At 31.8% G+C, this 13,101-nt stretch overlaps 1 non-coding gene across 1 annotated transcript; it reads right to left on the reverse strand.

Moving 5' to 3' along the window:
- Positions 1–3,468: 3,468 nt before the first annotated feature.
- On the reverse strand, positions 3,469–7,761 carry LOC11419437 (uncharacterized). Its single transcript, XR_003013168.2, has 4 exons — positions 7,617–7,761; positions 5,449–5,516; positions 4,373–4,797; positions 3,469–3,932 (listed from the first exon to the last, which is right to left on the reverse strand). It is a non-coding gene; the product is annotated as an uncharacterized protein (transcript).
- Between the last annotated feature and the right edge of the window lie 5,340 nt (positions 7,762–13,101).

The raw sequence follows: 13,101 nt of genomic DNA on the forward strand, positions 1-13,101 counted from the left end.
CCTTAAATTTTGAAATTTTATGTTAGGAAGGTCCAAAACAAAAGGATCTTCAAATTACAAGGTTGGAATCTAAACAATTCTTTTTACATGGGATAAATCAGAAACCGCTAATATTATAAGGGGTAAACATATAATAACCCTTAAATTTTTCCATAGTTTCTTGGCATTATGACGCGAAATATTATGCTTTATAAATTATTATGAATCATTCAACTAAGAAAATCCATATCTTAAGCTAGGAAATTATTGTTTGTCTGTTTTTCTACTTGCACTTGTTGTATTTGGTATATACTAGTATGTTTTTGGTTTAGTAGCCTAATAACTAAAAATTCACGTGATGCGTCCAGTTTTTGAACCACATCCCTTGAATATAATATGCAATCTCCGTATTAAATTTGGCATATACTATGATCAAATGTTTGTGAAAATAAGATTAAAATAAGTTGTTTCTAATAGGATCCAAGATTATTCCTAGTGGTGTGCTGTTCCTAATTCAACGGAAATTAATTGATTTTTTAATAAATACTTGAATAATATTATATAAAAAAAAGATGGATCTAAAATAAAAAAATTCAGCCCGAAAGAGTATTTCTTTGTATATTGAAATAGATTTATTTCAATTGATTTGATGATCAATTTGTTAAAAAAATAATAATTGAATAACAAAAAAAAACTTCTTGTCAAAAAAAAAAACAAAAAAAAAAACTTATGAAGAAAATTGACTTGAGGATCACGAAAGAAAAAAAGAGATTCCAATTGATTTGATAATAAAATTAAGAAGATTATTATTTAATTTACTTTTAAAATAAAATAGGGTTCCAATCCTTATATATAGGTATAGCCGTATGCAAGCACAATCCAAGGCAATACACAAGCAAGCTCTCTCTTTTCGCTTCACCTCTGCCATCAAATTCAAATTCAATGGTATGCTTCACTCGATCTTTATTTTTTAATTGAAATAATAATGAATTAAACTGAATTATTATTATTATTATTATTATTATTATTATTTTGTTAATAAATAATAATAATTGTGTTGGCAATGAAGGAAAAGCATGATGAGTTTCTAAAATTGATGAACGATTTCAAGACTCTAAGAATTGATACAGTAGGTGACACAACAACAGTGGAAGATGTGCATAAAGAGTCGTTTATTCAACTTCGTCAACTTGTTCTAGACAATGTGGCGAAGATGGAGAATTGCGGTGATGAGTCTGTTAAATCTCTGAAGGATCTCATGAAGGCTCAAAGATTTGATACAACAAGTGCAGAAGCAAGACTGGAAGAGTTTTATAAAGTGTATCAAGATTTAAAATTGGCATTCATCTCCTTGTCAAAATTTATGAAGGAACATCAAATCACTGACCATGAACTATACCAAGGAATGTGTGACAGAATTGTTAATTTGGAGTCCCAGTTTCAACACTTTTTTGACATTATGGCAGAAGTGAAGCAAGCAAGTATAAAGCATATAAGTAATTAGGAGTGAGTCATATATTATGTGTTTGGGTTTTGTTTAACATTATAGATTGTGGCGGGTTAATTTGTTTACGAATGCTATTGCTTTCTAATAAAGTGGCTTGTTTTCTTATTGATATTGTTTAGAACATACTTTATATTGTTTCTCTTTATTTAACTATGCATAGTTAATACTTTATTTCTGTTTTGCAAATGAATCTCGCATTATGTGATTGCATGCAATTTTCGCTAACAAACCAAGGCATGCCACTATGCCTGATATAAACAAGGTATTAGAAAAATAAATATCCTGCAGAAGTTGTTAGGAACTAACAATTCTTCATGTTGGAACTTAGTTGTTACCGTTATTATTACTCTTGTTCTCAGCAAAACTCTCTTCTCTACCTGAAGTGACCAGCATAACGATTCAAGTTTTTCTTTCTGATTTTGTGTTTCCTCTGGTTGTTCAAACACTCGCGCTACTCAAACAATGAGAAACAAAATTTAACATAAATGAGATGGAATGTTTTAAGGATCAAAAGCAAAGTTAACATATTTTGAGAAGTGAATAAACGTGTTTAAGCCTATAAAATAGTGCCTATAATGTAGATTTAGAATTCTAGTAATGCTTGTTTCCATCTACTAGGAACCCTTTAGTAAGGAGGATTTTTTTTTCCAGCAACAACATAATCTTTTCCCACTAGGAGGAGTTTGCTACATGAAGTAGTCAATGTCGTAAAGTCCTATATTCAGTCCATCTACTAGGTACCATTTAGTATGCAAGCTTGCGTGTGTGTGACAATTATTAAGGAGGATTGGTAAGAAAGCTATTGAAATCATCAAGTTCCTGAATGTGTGGCTCATGAAAATCATATAGATAAATAACTAAAAACAAGACATACAATAATCTAATCGATGAAACTAGAAAAGAAGAAAAATAAATCATGGCCTGAATGGCTGCAACACATAAACCTTTAGGTCCAACAAGCCAAAAGTATTCTGATCGACCAAATGTGTTTTTGTAACACATTTCTTTTGACAACTAATTAGTTCTCGCGCTATTGAAACATATTATGAAATGTTCTAGAATCTGTGCATTAGAGCATCCATAACAATCAAATAATAGCAATTTCATATACAAATGACATTCATGTATTTATAATGTGTATAATCCCAATTAAAGTGGTTTAAACATTATCTCTCATCAAATCTTTTCTTCAATCAAAATTACTACCACACAAACCTCCACTTAAATAGCACCAAACCTCCATCAATATTGTTTTTTTTTTTAATGGCAAACATAAATATATAAAAAGGCAAGTATATGTTTTATATATTGAGGAGTGTGAGAGATATAGAATAGGATAATGAGATAAGTAAAAGAAAGAGGGACTACGTAACTATTGAAGTTGTTTGTAGACATCTTAGGTATTTACCTAAGATGTCTACAAACAACTTCAATAGTTACCACCTGTCGCACACCTTAAGCTATTTACATTTTATGAAATCTCATGAAGCAAGATTTCATAAAATTTTATTGAGAATGAGAACTATACTCTGTTTCGATTTTTTTTTTTTTTTTTTTTTTAACATTTGGAATGCTGAATTTGAGCAATTATAATCTGTTATTAGTTGGTATTAGTTGACTTTAGAGGCTTGGAGTGAATGATTGAGTTTCCCTACTATCATAACATTGACTTTCATGACAATAAATTTAAGAGCACCTTCTGTTAAAACAAAAAATGAATTTTATTGATGCTCAAAGGTAATGTCATACTTAAGTCACCCATGATGGGTTGCAGCTGCTCAAACTAATGTCAATGGTGTTTTATGGTGGACTACTTGTTGAAGCAGTCCACTAGTGCCCCTCTAAAAATATCAATCTGAGTTCAATTTCACACAGGTTCATGAATTTTGTGTAGTTATTAAAGATACATATTTTTTTTTAACGATTTAGATACATGAATAAACAGTAAAGTTATATTTTTTTGAAGAAGACTAAAAGTAAACTTAGACAACTTCTCCAGTTGACAAACTGCAAGTGCTGGTGGACTAGGTAGCATAACATGGCAAAATAACAGACAAAGATTTTGGATTTGTTTATCAGGTCCTAGGTTCTGTTATGAACTTCGGAAAAAATAAAAATGTTCTCAGACATGTCCATGTATTCTGTGAATCATCAATTACGGATTAGATGAAGTTGAGAACATCAAAAGCTTCATTTTGTCTTCGTTATCGACTTCAGTACCTTTTGCTTGGCCGGGTTCCCTTTGAGCAGTACAAGCAACATTTTTAATAATTGACGAGTAAAGATCAAACTCTGCCTTGAGTTTTAGGCAGGAAGCCTGTATCCACTTCTCTGCTACTACTGTCGTAGATACACTGTCTTGGGTATCCTTCTCGTGTTCTTCAATGGCAGGCCATATTTCATTGTATAAGGAATCAAGGGCTTCAGTAGCGTCATATTTTCTTTTCTGCATGGAAAATCTTTAAATGAGATGAACATAAAACCAGAGAATATAAATGACAATCACATGCTGCGCATAATGAAACAACAATGAAGCATTTACGAATAAAGCAACAATGACCGTGATTCATGACAGTTCTCATTCAAGCTATGCCTGAAAATTCAATTATTTTGGCGATGAAATTCAAATTGATGTTCTGTTATTTGTGACAGATGATGTGTGCATTTGGCAAAAATTGTAACAGATCTATGTTCTTACAAATTATAACAAGGGTCTTCCAGATCGTACTATGAAATTACGACTAAATTATTAAAATGATCATCTTTGGAACTACAAAGTTAAAATACCAAGGTAACTAAGTTTTAGTCCACTGATAACATAATTGAAAGCTAGATGATGATATTCAGTAATTGGCACTTAAGAGAAATTCATAAGAAACGTCATACCTCATAATCTAAAATCTCCTCCTGTGCTTCCTTTGATGCTAAAAGGCCAGCTGCATACTTTGCATCAATTTTCTTCTGTAAGCGATTTTTAAGCTTTTCCCCCCTTTGATCTTTTGGTAGAGATGGACTTTCCTCCTGCAGTGTTACTTCGAATGCGCGATATCATTGCATTTTTTTGGGGAAGATCCTGTTTGGTATCTTGGGAGTACAACCTCATGTCCTCGCTTTCTATTTCAGTTTTCATTTTCTGAATACCTAATCCATTGATCCCAATTGAATTCAGTGGTTGAATATTTAAAACAGTGGACTCCGATGGTTCTTCAACTTTCAGTATAATAGCCATGGATTGTTCACTCTGTCCACCAACATTTGACGTGAGTTCATCCTCCGCAGAGTCATATAAAGGAATTTTCTCAATTGAGTATCTGTAGTCAACAGCATAAACCAAAACTTATAAACCAGGATATGACAAGAAATATGAAATTAAGTAATCATGCAAAAAAGACAGTAAAATAAGAATAAAACTTTTATATTGCTGAAGTTATATGGTTTTGGATAAAGAGGAAGGAATAGATTGAATAAAAGACTTTGAATTGCTTTCAGGTTTGATATATGATCTGGTACAAAAAAGACTAAGCACAAAAGTGGGGGCAGATTCAATCAAGCACAAGTTCTGTATTTGTCTTCAGTTTTATAAAGAAAAAAAGGCCTCATACGCAGATAAAAAAAGTCCCGTATTATAATATTTGATTTAAGCCTCACCAAATATTGAAAATTATTGGGCCGGCCCTGGAACTTACCATAAGAGAGAAACTAATCCAAAGTAAGCCTAATTGAATACAGAAAAGTCCAAGACAGAGCAAGATCAAACTAACCTATAACCTAACTAACTCATAACAGTAATGCAACCGATAGTTAACTTAGCAAACCAGTAATTAACATAACCAGTTAGTAATGCTACCGAGTGATAATATTTTTAACAAAGTTTAGAATCAAATTATATATTCCAATGATAAGTAGAAGATAGCAAATTAAATTGAATGACCTGAATAAATTATAAGAAAATGAATACTAACCTTCGCATAAAAAAATCATTTTGATTGATATGAATGTATTGAGGCAAATCTTCAGCAGCATGAGGATCCTTCAAAATAATAATAATAATAATAATAATGTACTTGTTATTACACTCAAAAACCCTCTCCCAAACGTACCCTTAACAAAACGCAAAATAGTCATAACAGAAAGAAAGAAGGGATTGCAAGAATTGAACTGAAGTTGAAGAAAATGGCATACTACTCTTTCTTTCCTTTCCACAAAACCTCCACCTCAGTTTCTTTCATTCTTCCACTAAGCCACCCACCAAGTCTCTTCAAGGTTTAATATATATTGAATATTATTATCTCTGTGATTCAGTTATCTGTTATGTTTCATGTGTTTATATCTGTTGAATTGTCACTTGCCGATGTTGGTTTGTTATTAGAATGGATAAGCCTAGCCCATTAATTTTTGTTTTGTGTTGTGTTGTTTTCCCATTATTTTATTTGTTATCCCTTTAGTTCATCTAGTTTAGGAGTGTGGATATTGGAAATTGGTAAAAAAAAGAGATATAAAATAGGATAATGAGATAAGTAAAAGAAAGAGAGACTACGTGATTATTGAAGTTGTTTGTAGTTTGTTTGGAGTCCTACATTACTGAGGCTCCCATGATATACATCAGGTAAGGTAAAGCTTATTGAGATATCTAATTATGTACTTTCTCCAAGGGGATAGGATACAATTGTCACACACAGAGTACTATTATTAGGATGATTAACTTCTCATTGTTGGCAGCCATACTGTTTCTGTCCTAAGTTCATTTGCCAAAATTACTTGGGCTTGAAAAATATAGCTGAATTAATAACTGCTCTTGTAAAAAAATGTCATATGAAAAACAAAGAGATCTTATCTCCAAAAGGCAGTGCTATCGAGAGTTGAACCAACATAGAGCAATCTTATTGATTACGAATGATTTTTTTTATAAGCCAAAGTTATAAGGATTTACAATGGTATGTGTCTCCTCTTCCTCCTTCACTCAATCTTGTTTTTCATTTATTTTTTAATTGGTAATATAATCAATTAAACTGAATATTTATTATTTTGTCAATAATATTTGTGTTCGCAATGAAAGGAAAAGCGTGACGAGTTTCTTAAATTGATACAACAACACTTGATACAGGAGGTGAGACAACAACACTGGAAGATATGTATGAAGCATTTAAAGATTTCAAAATGAGATTCAACTCCTTCATGCTAAGTTTAAACACTAATGAGACTGGAGAAAAATATGACGCTGAACAACACAAGGAAATCCTTGCCATAATTGATAGAATAGAGTTGAAGTTTCAACTTCATCGACGTCTTTTGGACAATATTGTGAAGATGATTGATACGATCCAATTTGAGTAGGGATCACACTCCTAGAATTTAGAGATAAAGAAGAGAATTGACTAATTTCATTGATAATTGTAATAGAGAAAATACAAGATATTATTTAGGCATAGTAATTCTAGATCCTTCCAACAAACTAGTGAGTCACCAATTTTCTAGAACCAATGAGTCACTACTAAATGGCAACATAGTCATTCCACTTGTTAGGTGTAGTATGATCCTTTTGGGCCTCCCTAATTCATTGGACTCAATCTTCAATCTCACTTTATTGCGGCCCATATCCTTGCTCATAACAATGATGGATCTCGGTGATGAGATTTTTAAAGTTCTGGACAATTTCAAGTCTCTAAGAATTGATGCCGGAGGTGCTGAAGCAAGAGTGGAAGAGTTTTATAAAGAGTTTACAGATTTAAAATCGAGATCCAACTCCTTGACAAAATCGATGCAGGAATATCAAATCCCTAGTCATGAGCTGTACCAGGGAGTGTTTAACAGAATTGATAGATTAGAGTCAATGTTTCAACTTCTTTTCAACGATTTGTTTCGAAGAAGTAATTAGGATTCATATGTTGTTATGTTTTTCGGCTTTGTTTAACGTGGTACATCCTGGCTTAATTTGTCTACTGCTGTGAATGCTATTGCTTTTTCATAAAGTACTTTAGTATAATGAATGGTTCATTTTGTACCCAAAAAAATAATGGTTCATTTTGATTGATTTATTTATGTGCTTTCAAGAATATATCTTCTATGCTACAATATGACCAATTAAGTGTGTGGAGAACGGAATGAGATTACTGAGTTACAAAAGAAATACCTGTTGACTGCCACATATATGGCTGAGGTTGTGATGTTCGATCCGGGGAAGCTACAGCGAGCACTTACATGCATTGATGCAGAAACCGAAAAAAATGAAGAAATCGTAACAAACTTCAGCACTTGAAATTTAGCTGCGTAATCTGGACATGGTGAATTTCATCATAAATAAACATAAACTTATCTTATCACAGACTTGAAGGACCAACAATGCATTGTTGCTCTCTCTCTATATAGCAAACAAGGTCAACTTTCTTTTTTCTGTTTTGTCTTTTACCATAACTATGTAGACTTTGTCTAAGTTGTGTGAGAGTTCTTTTTTTTTTTTTTTTCTTTTTGCTGTAGCCAGAGACGAAAAATTCCTGGATCTTATTTCTGTTGAGTTTAAAAAGAGTTATCATGTCAAAAAATACTTTTCTCATAACTAAACACAATAAACCCATCGGTAACTCAACTTTTAACGTGTTCATCGACTATGCATAAACAACAAAACTCAATAAACTGTTCTGAAACAAACTTCAAGCTATATTGTCAATTTCCAACATTTTTTCAGTTTAGTTCCATCACCTACCAACCTTTGTCCAGCTAGTCCCACAAATCCATGTCACCAACATCCAACAACCCAACTTCTCATAGCTCGGTGATACCATTCGAGTCTCTACCAGCTACCAATGCATGATCAATAATAAGAGAACCATCTAACATTTATAAACCATAGACTTTAGTACCTGTACATATTATCTTTGTATCATGTCACATTTCCATTATCTCATAATCAATGCTATTGCCATAACCTAATTCATGAAACATGCATACTGATAACGAATTTCGCCTAAGTTTGAAAACATGTAGATATTAAATTTTGCTCTTTAAATTAAATTATAAATTTGTTAACTTTTTTAGTAATTTAAGTTTATTAGTCTACATTGAATTTTTGCATATTTTCTTGATATTGTGAAGTGGACAATTATGCTTTATAAATTATTATGAATCATTCGACTTAGAAAATCCATATCTTAAGCTAGGAAACTATTGTTTGTCCGCTTTTCTACTCGCGCTTGTTGTATTTGACATATACTAGTTTGTTTTTTGTCTAGTAGCCTAATAACTAGAAATTCACTTTTAATTTAAGGTGAATGTTATTTATCCAGGTTTGAATAACTAAATTTGACCTATACTATGTTCAAATGTTTGTGAGAAATAAGATTAAAATAAGTTCTTTCTAATAGTATCCAATATTATTCCTGGTGTAGTGGTGTGTTGTTCCTAATACAATGGAAATTAATCCTTTTTTAATAAATATTCGAATATTATAAAAAAGATAGATCTGAAATAAAATAAAAAATTCAGCCCAAAAGAGCATCTCTTTGTATTCTTTGTATATTGGAATAGATTTATTTCAATTGATTTGATGATCAATTTGTAAAAAACAAAAATTGAATAACAAAAAACTTAACTTGATCATCAAATCAATTGATACAACACTGGAAGATGTGCATAAATAGTCGTTTACTCAACTTCGTCAACTTGTTCTAGACAATGTGGCGAAGATGGAGAATTGCGGTGATGATTTTGTTAAAGATATGAATGATCTCATCAATGCTCAAAAATTTGATATAAGAAGTGTAGAAGCAAGAGTGGAAGATTATTATAAAGTGTATCAAGATTTAAAATTGGCATTCATCTCCTTGTAAAAATTTATGAAGAAACATCAAATCACTAACCATGAACTGAACCAAGGAATGGGTGATAGAATTGTTAATTTTGGAGTCCCGGTTTCAACGTTTTTCGAAGTTTTGGCAAAAGTGAAGCAAGCAAGTATAAACCCATAAGTGATTGGGAGTGGGTCATATATTATGTGTTTGGGTTTTGTTTAACATTATAGATTGTGGGTTAATTTGTTTACGAATGCTATTGCTTTCTAATAAAGTGCATTGTTTTCTTATTGATATTGCTTACTACATACTTTATGTTTCTCTTGATTTAACTGTGCATAGTTTATACTTTATTCTGCTTAAATGAAAATTTTCTCAATGCTAGCTATCGCAACTTCTCAAATTCACACAGTCGCTACTAGATATTAATAAATTTCTTCATTTGATATTTCTATATATTATGTTTTTCGGTTTTGTTTAACGCGATACATTGCTTTTTAATAAAGTGCTTGTTTTCTTATTGATATGGTTTACGACATACTTTATTATATTGTTTCTCTTAATTTAACTATGCATAGTTTATACTTTATTTCTGTTTAAATGAAAATTTTCAGTGTAGATAAATGGCATTGATATTGCAAAAGAATCTCACAATTATGTGATTGCATGCAATTCTCGCTAACAAACCAAGGCATGCCGCTATGCCTGATATAAACAAGGTGTTAGAAAAATACATTTCCTTCCGGAAGTTGTTTGTTAGAAACCAGCAATTCTTCATGTTGGAACTTGGTTGTTACTTACTATTATTACTATTGTTCTCAGCAAAACTCTGTTTCCTCTCTGCTTTAGATTGTTTATTAACCTGTATCGAAATCAATTAGAATTTGAGAATTATTGTTGCGTAAACATCAATTGTTTGTTGAAAGAAAGAACCATAACAGATGTGGTTGCTTTTTGGCACATTTGAATAAGATAATATATAAAAAATGATGCCATATCCATGGTCCATCAAGAAAAGAGATTATTTTAAAGATTCCGGTAAAAATCATAAATTTTCTAAATCACCATTCTCTCCTCCAAGGGTTTACCCTTCTACGACTACGACAGAGCCACTGCTCTATAACTCTACTCACTATCAGTTTTCTATATCTTAACAGTATCACTTGCTTTTTGGATAACTTTCCTGTAGATTTAGAATTCTAGTAATGCTTGTTTCCATCTACTACGCACCCTTTAGTAAGCAAGATTTTTTTTCCCAGCAACAACGTAATCTTTTCCCACTAGAAGGAGTTTGCTACATGAAGTAGTCAACGTCGTAAAGTCCTATATTCGGTCCATCTACTAGGCGGCATTTAGCATGCAAGCTTGTGTGTGTGACAATTATTGAGGAGGATATGGTATCCTTCCCAATAAAAGTACAAGTAAAAGAACAGCCAAAACAAAAAATGTGTATCAAGATGCAGAGAACGAAAATGAAGAAATCATGACAAATTCAGCACTTGAAATTTAGCTGCATAATCTGGAGGGTGAATTTCTTTACAGATTTTTACTGCTATAAATTGTCCATTTATGTGGTTTATGCTTCATGAAATAGTATGGTACTACTTAACACAAGTCCCTCATCTTGTACTTTCCCGTGCAGGATATACGAGTTTCTGAATAAACTATAAAGTATACAATAATTTACTGAATTTGAAGGAGCAACAATGTTAACTATTGCAACTCAGATTCACACAGTCACTATAATAGATAGATATTAATGAATTTCTTCATTTGATATTTCTGTATATTTTGAAAGTGATTTCTTATATAAAAAATAGTTGTATGATTTGTACATAAGGTATATTATCATATGAACATGATTCAAAGCTAGTGTAGTTGTGTAGATTGGCTGTGGTATGAACTACGTACTATGAACTGATTTGTAACACATTTCAAGGGAAGCTAATGTATAAACCAACTGAAACTAGAGCTCCTAAAAATTGAGAGCATGGCAATAACTACAAGGCGCCCAACAAGGTATGTATGTAAATCTTGAGTCATGCATGCATCAACTACCTAGCCAGGGAAGATACCTAATGTTGAAAGGAAATAAATGTGACTCGCCGAGTTTCCAAAGATTTCTATGAAACACAATCAAGTCTTATATGATATATATCATTTATTACGTCTCGAGTTAGTTTTCTTCCTGAAGCTTTCTTAGGTTCTGAAGTACTTCTTCCATTTCTATGTGTAATCTCAATGCTTACCTAGATCCTACATTATTTTTCCTTGCTTCATGGAGGACATCCAAGTTCTCGATAAGTGGTGTAAGAACTGATATCAAACTGATACCAAATTTAAATCGATCACCAAAAATCCTAACCAAACCCATTAAATGTTTTTTAAAGGAACCAAACCATTAAATATTACTAGTGTTGTCTTCAAAAATATATGTTATATTCATGTAATTTTTAATCAATATGTATTATTTTTCTCATTTTAGTTTATATGTATTTGTTTTAATAGTATAAAAATAAGTAGTATTTGAAAAAAAGAATCTAGATATTCTAAAATAAAATTAATATATTATAACCAAACCAACGTGTTTTCATCGGCTTGGTTTGGTTCAGATCATGGAAAAAATATTATAAAAACCAAACCAAACCAAACAAACTATCTATAAATAGTTCAGTTTTTTTTTTCTCCTAAAATTCAAACCAAGTCAACTTATTACATCTCTAATTCTCAGAGTCCTCATAAGAATTGATGTTTATGACAAATTTATTTTACTTATCCTTTCTTTGAATCTTTTTATAGTCTGACTATCTTTGTTCATATACCATTAGAGTTAAACGGACCCTCTCAACACCACCTAGGCTCAAATGTCCAATTATATTTCACTGTAAACATGCACAAATATAAATATTCTCCATTAATGAAAAAAGTATTTTTCATTTATCGCAGGGTGTGGCGGTCCATGCAGAGGCAGATCTCTTTAGATATCCCCAGGTGCCATGGCATCCCCTAAGATTGCTATATATATGATATTAGGCATAAAAATATCACAAATTTCCCTTGGTTGCAATGGAAGGGGTGCCAAACTTTCAGCTAAATTGAGCAGGTTTGAGTCCTGCCTCCGTCTAGTTTTCCTGTGGGAATCGAACCAGCTCTACCAGACTACAATCAAAAGTGAACAACCACTTGATTGTTGATTCCTCATTGATTTTTCATGAAACTGTTTAATTTATATTACATACAATTTTGGTACCCCAACAAATTTACTCAAGATCCGCCACTGGATTCATGGTTGGTTAATTTACAACTTCGAATTATCATTGCTTTGAATGAGAAATAAGAAAACTACTAGTAAATCGTATAATCACTATGTGTGAACTGTAATAATTGTTAGGTTGGATGTTGTAAGATATGTTTAAGATGGTATCCTAAGCTTGAGTGTGGGAGTTTTAAAATGGTTATTGTCATTTTGACTATTAGCAAAAATGATACAATCATATTGTAACCCCAAAAATATAGTATGTATATGCAATCATACAAATCGTACAAATCCCAAAAGATAATATAGACTAATAATGTTTGCCATACAGTATGCCATAAAAATCGCATACCTATATGTGATAACGCTGAACTTGTTGGAAACATGCGAAGTAATCCACAATAAGATGCTTGCACATATTGAAGTGAGGTTCATTGCCACTTCTTTAAGAGATGAGATGGGATCCTGTGCACTATTTTGACATGTTAGGCATTGATAATCCCTATTTAGGGAAAAAAATGTCCCTAACTATAACATTCTTTCACATTATTAGATGTGTTTACTCTTTCCGTTCA

Source organism: Medicago truncatula, chromosome 1 (genome assembly GCF_003473485.1).
Source record: "Medicago truncatula cultivar Jemalong A17 chromosome 1, MtrunA17r5.0-ANR, whole genome shotgun sequence".
In the NCBI taxonomy this organism is placed as follows: Eukaryota; Viridiplantae; Streptophyta; class Magnoliopsida; order Fabales; family Fabaceae; genus Medicago; species Medicago truncatula.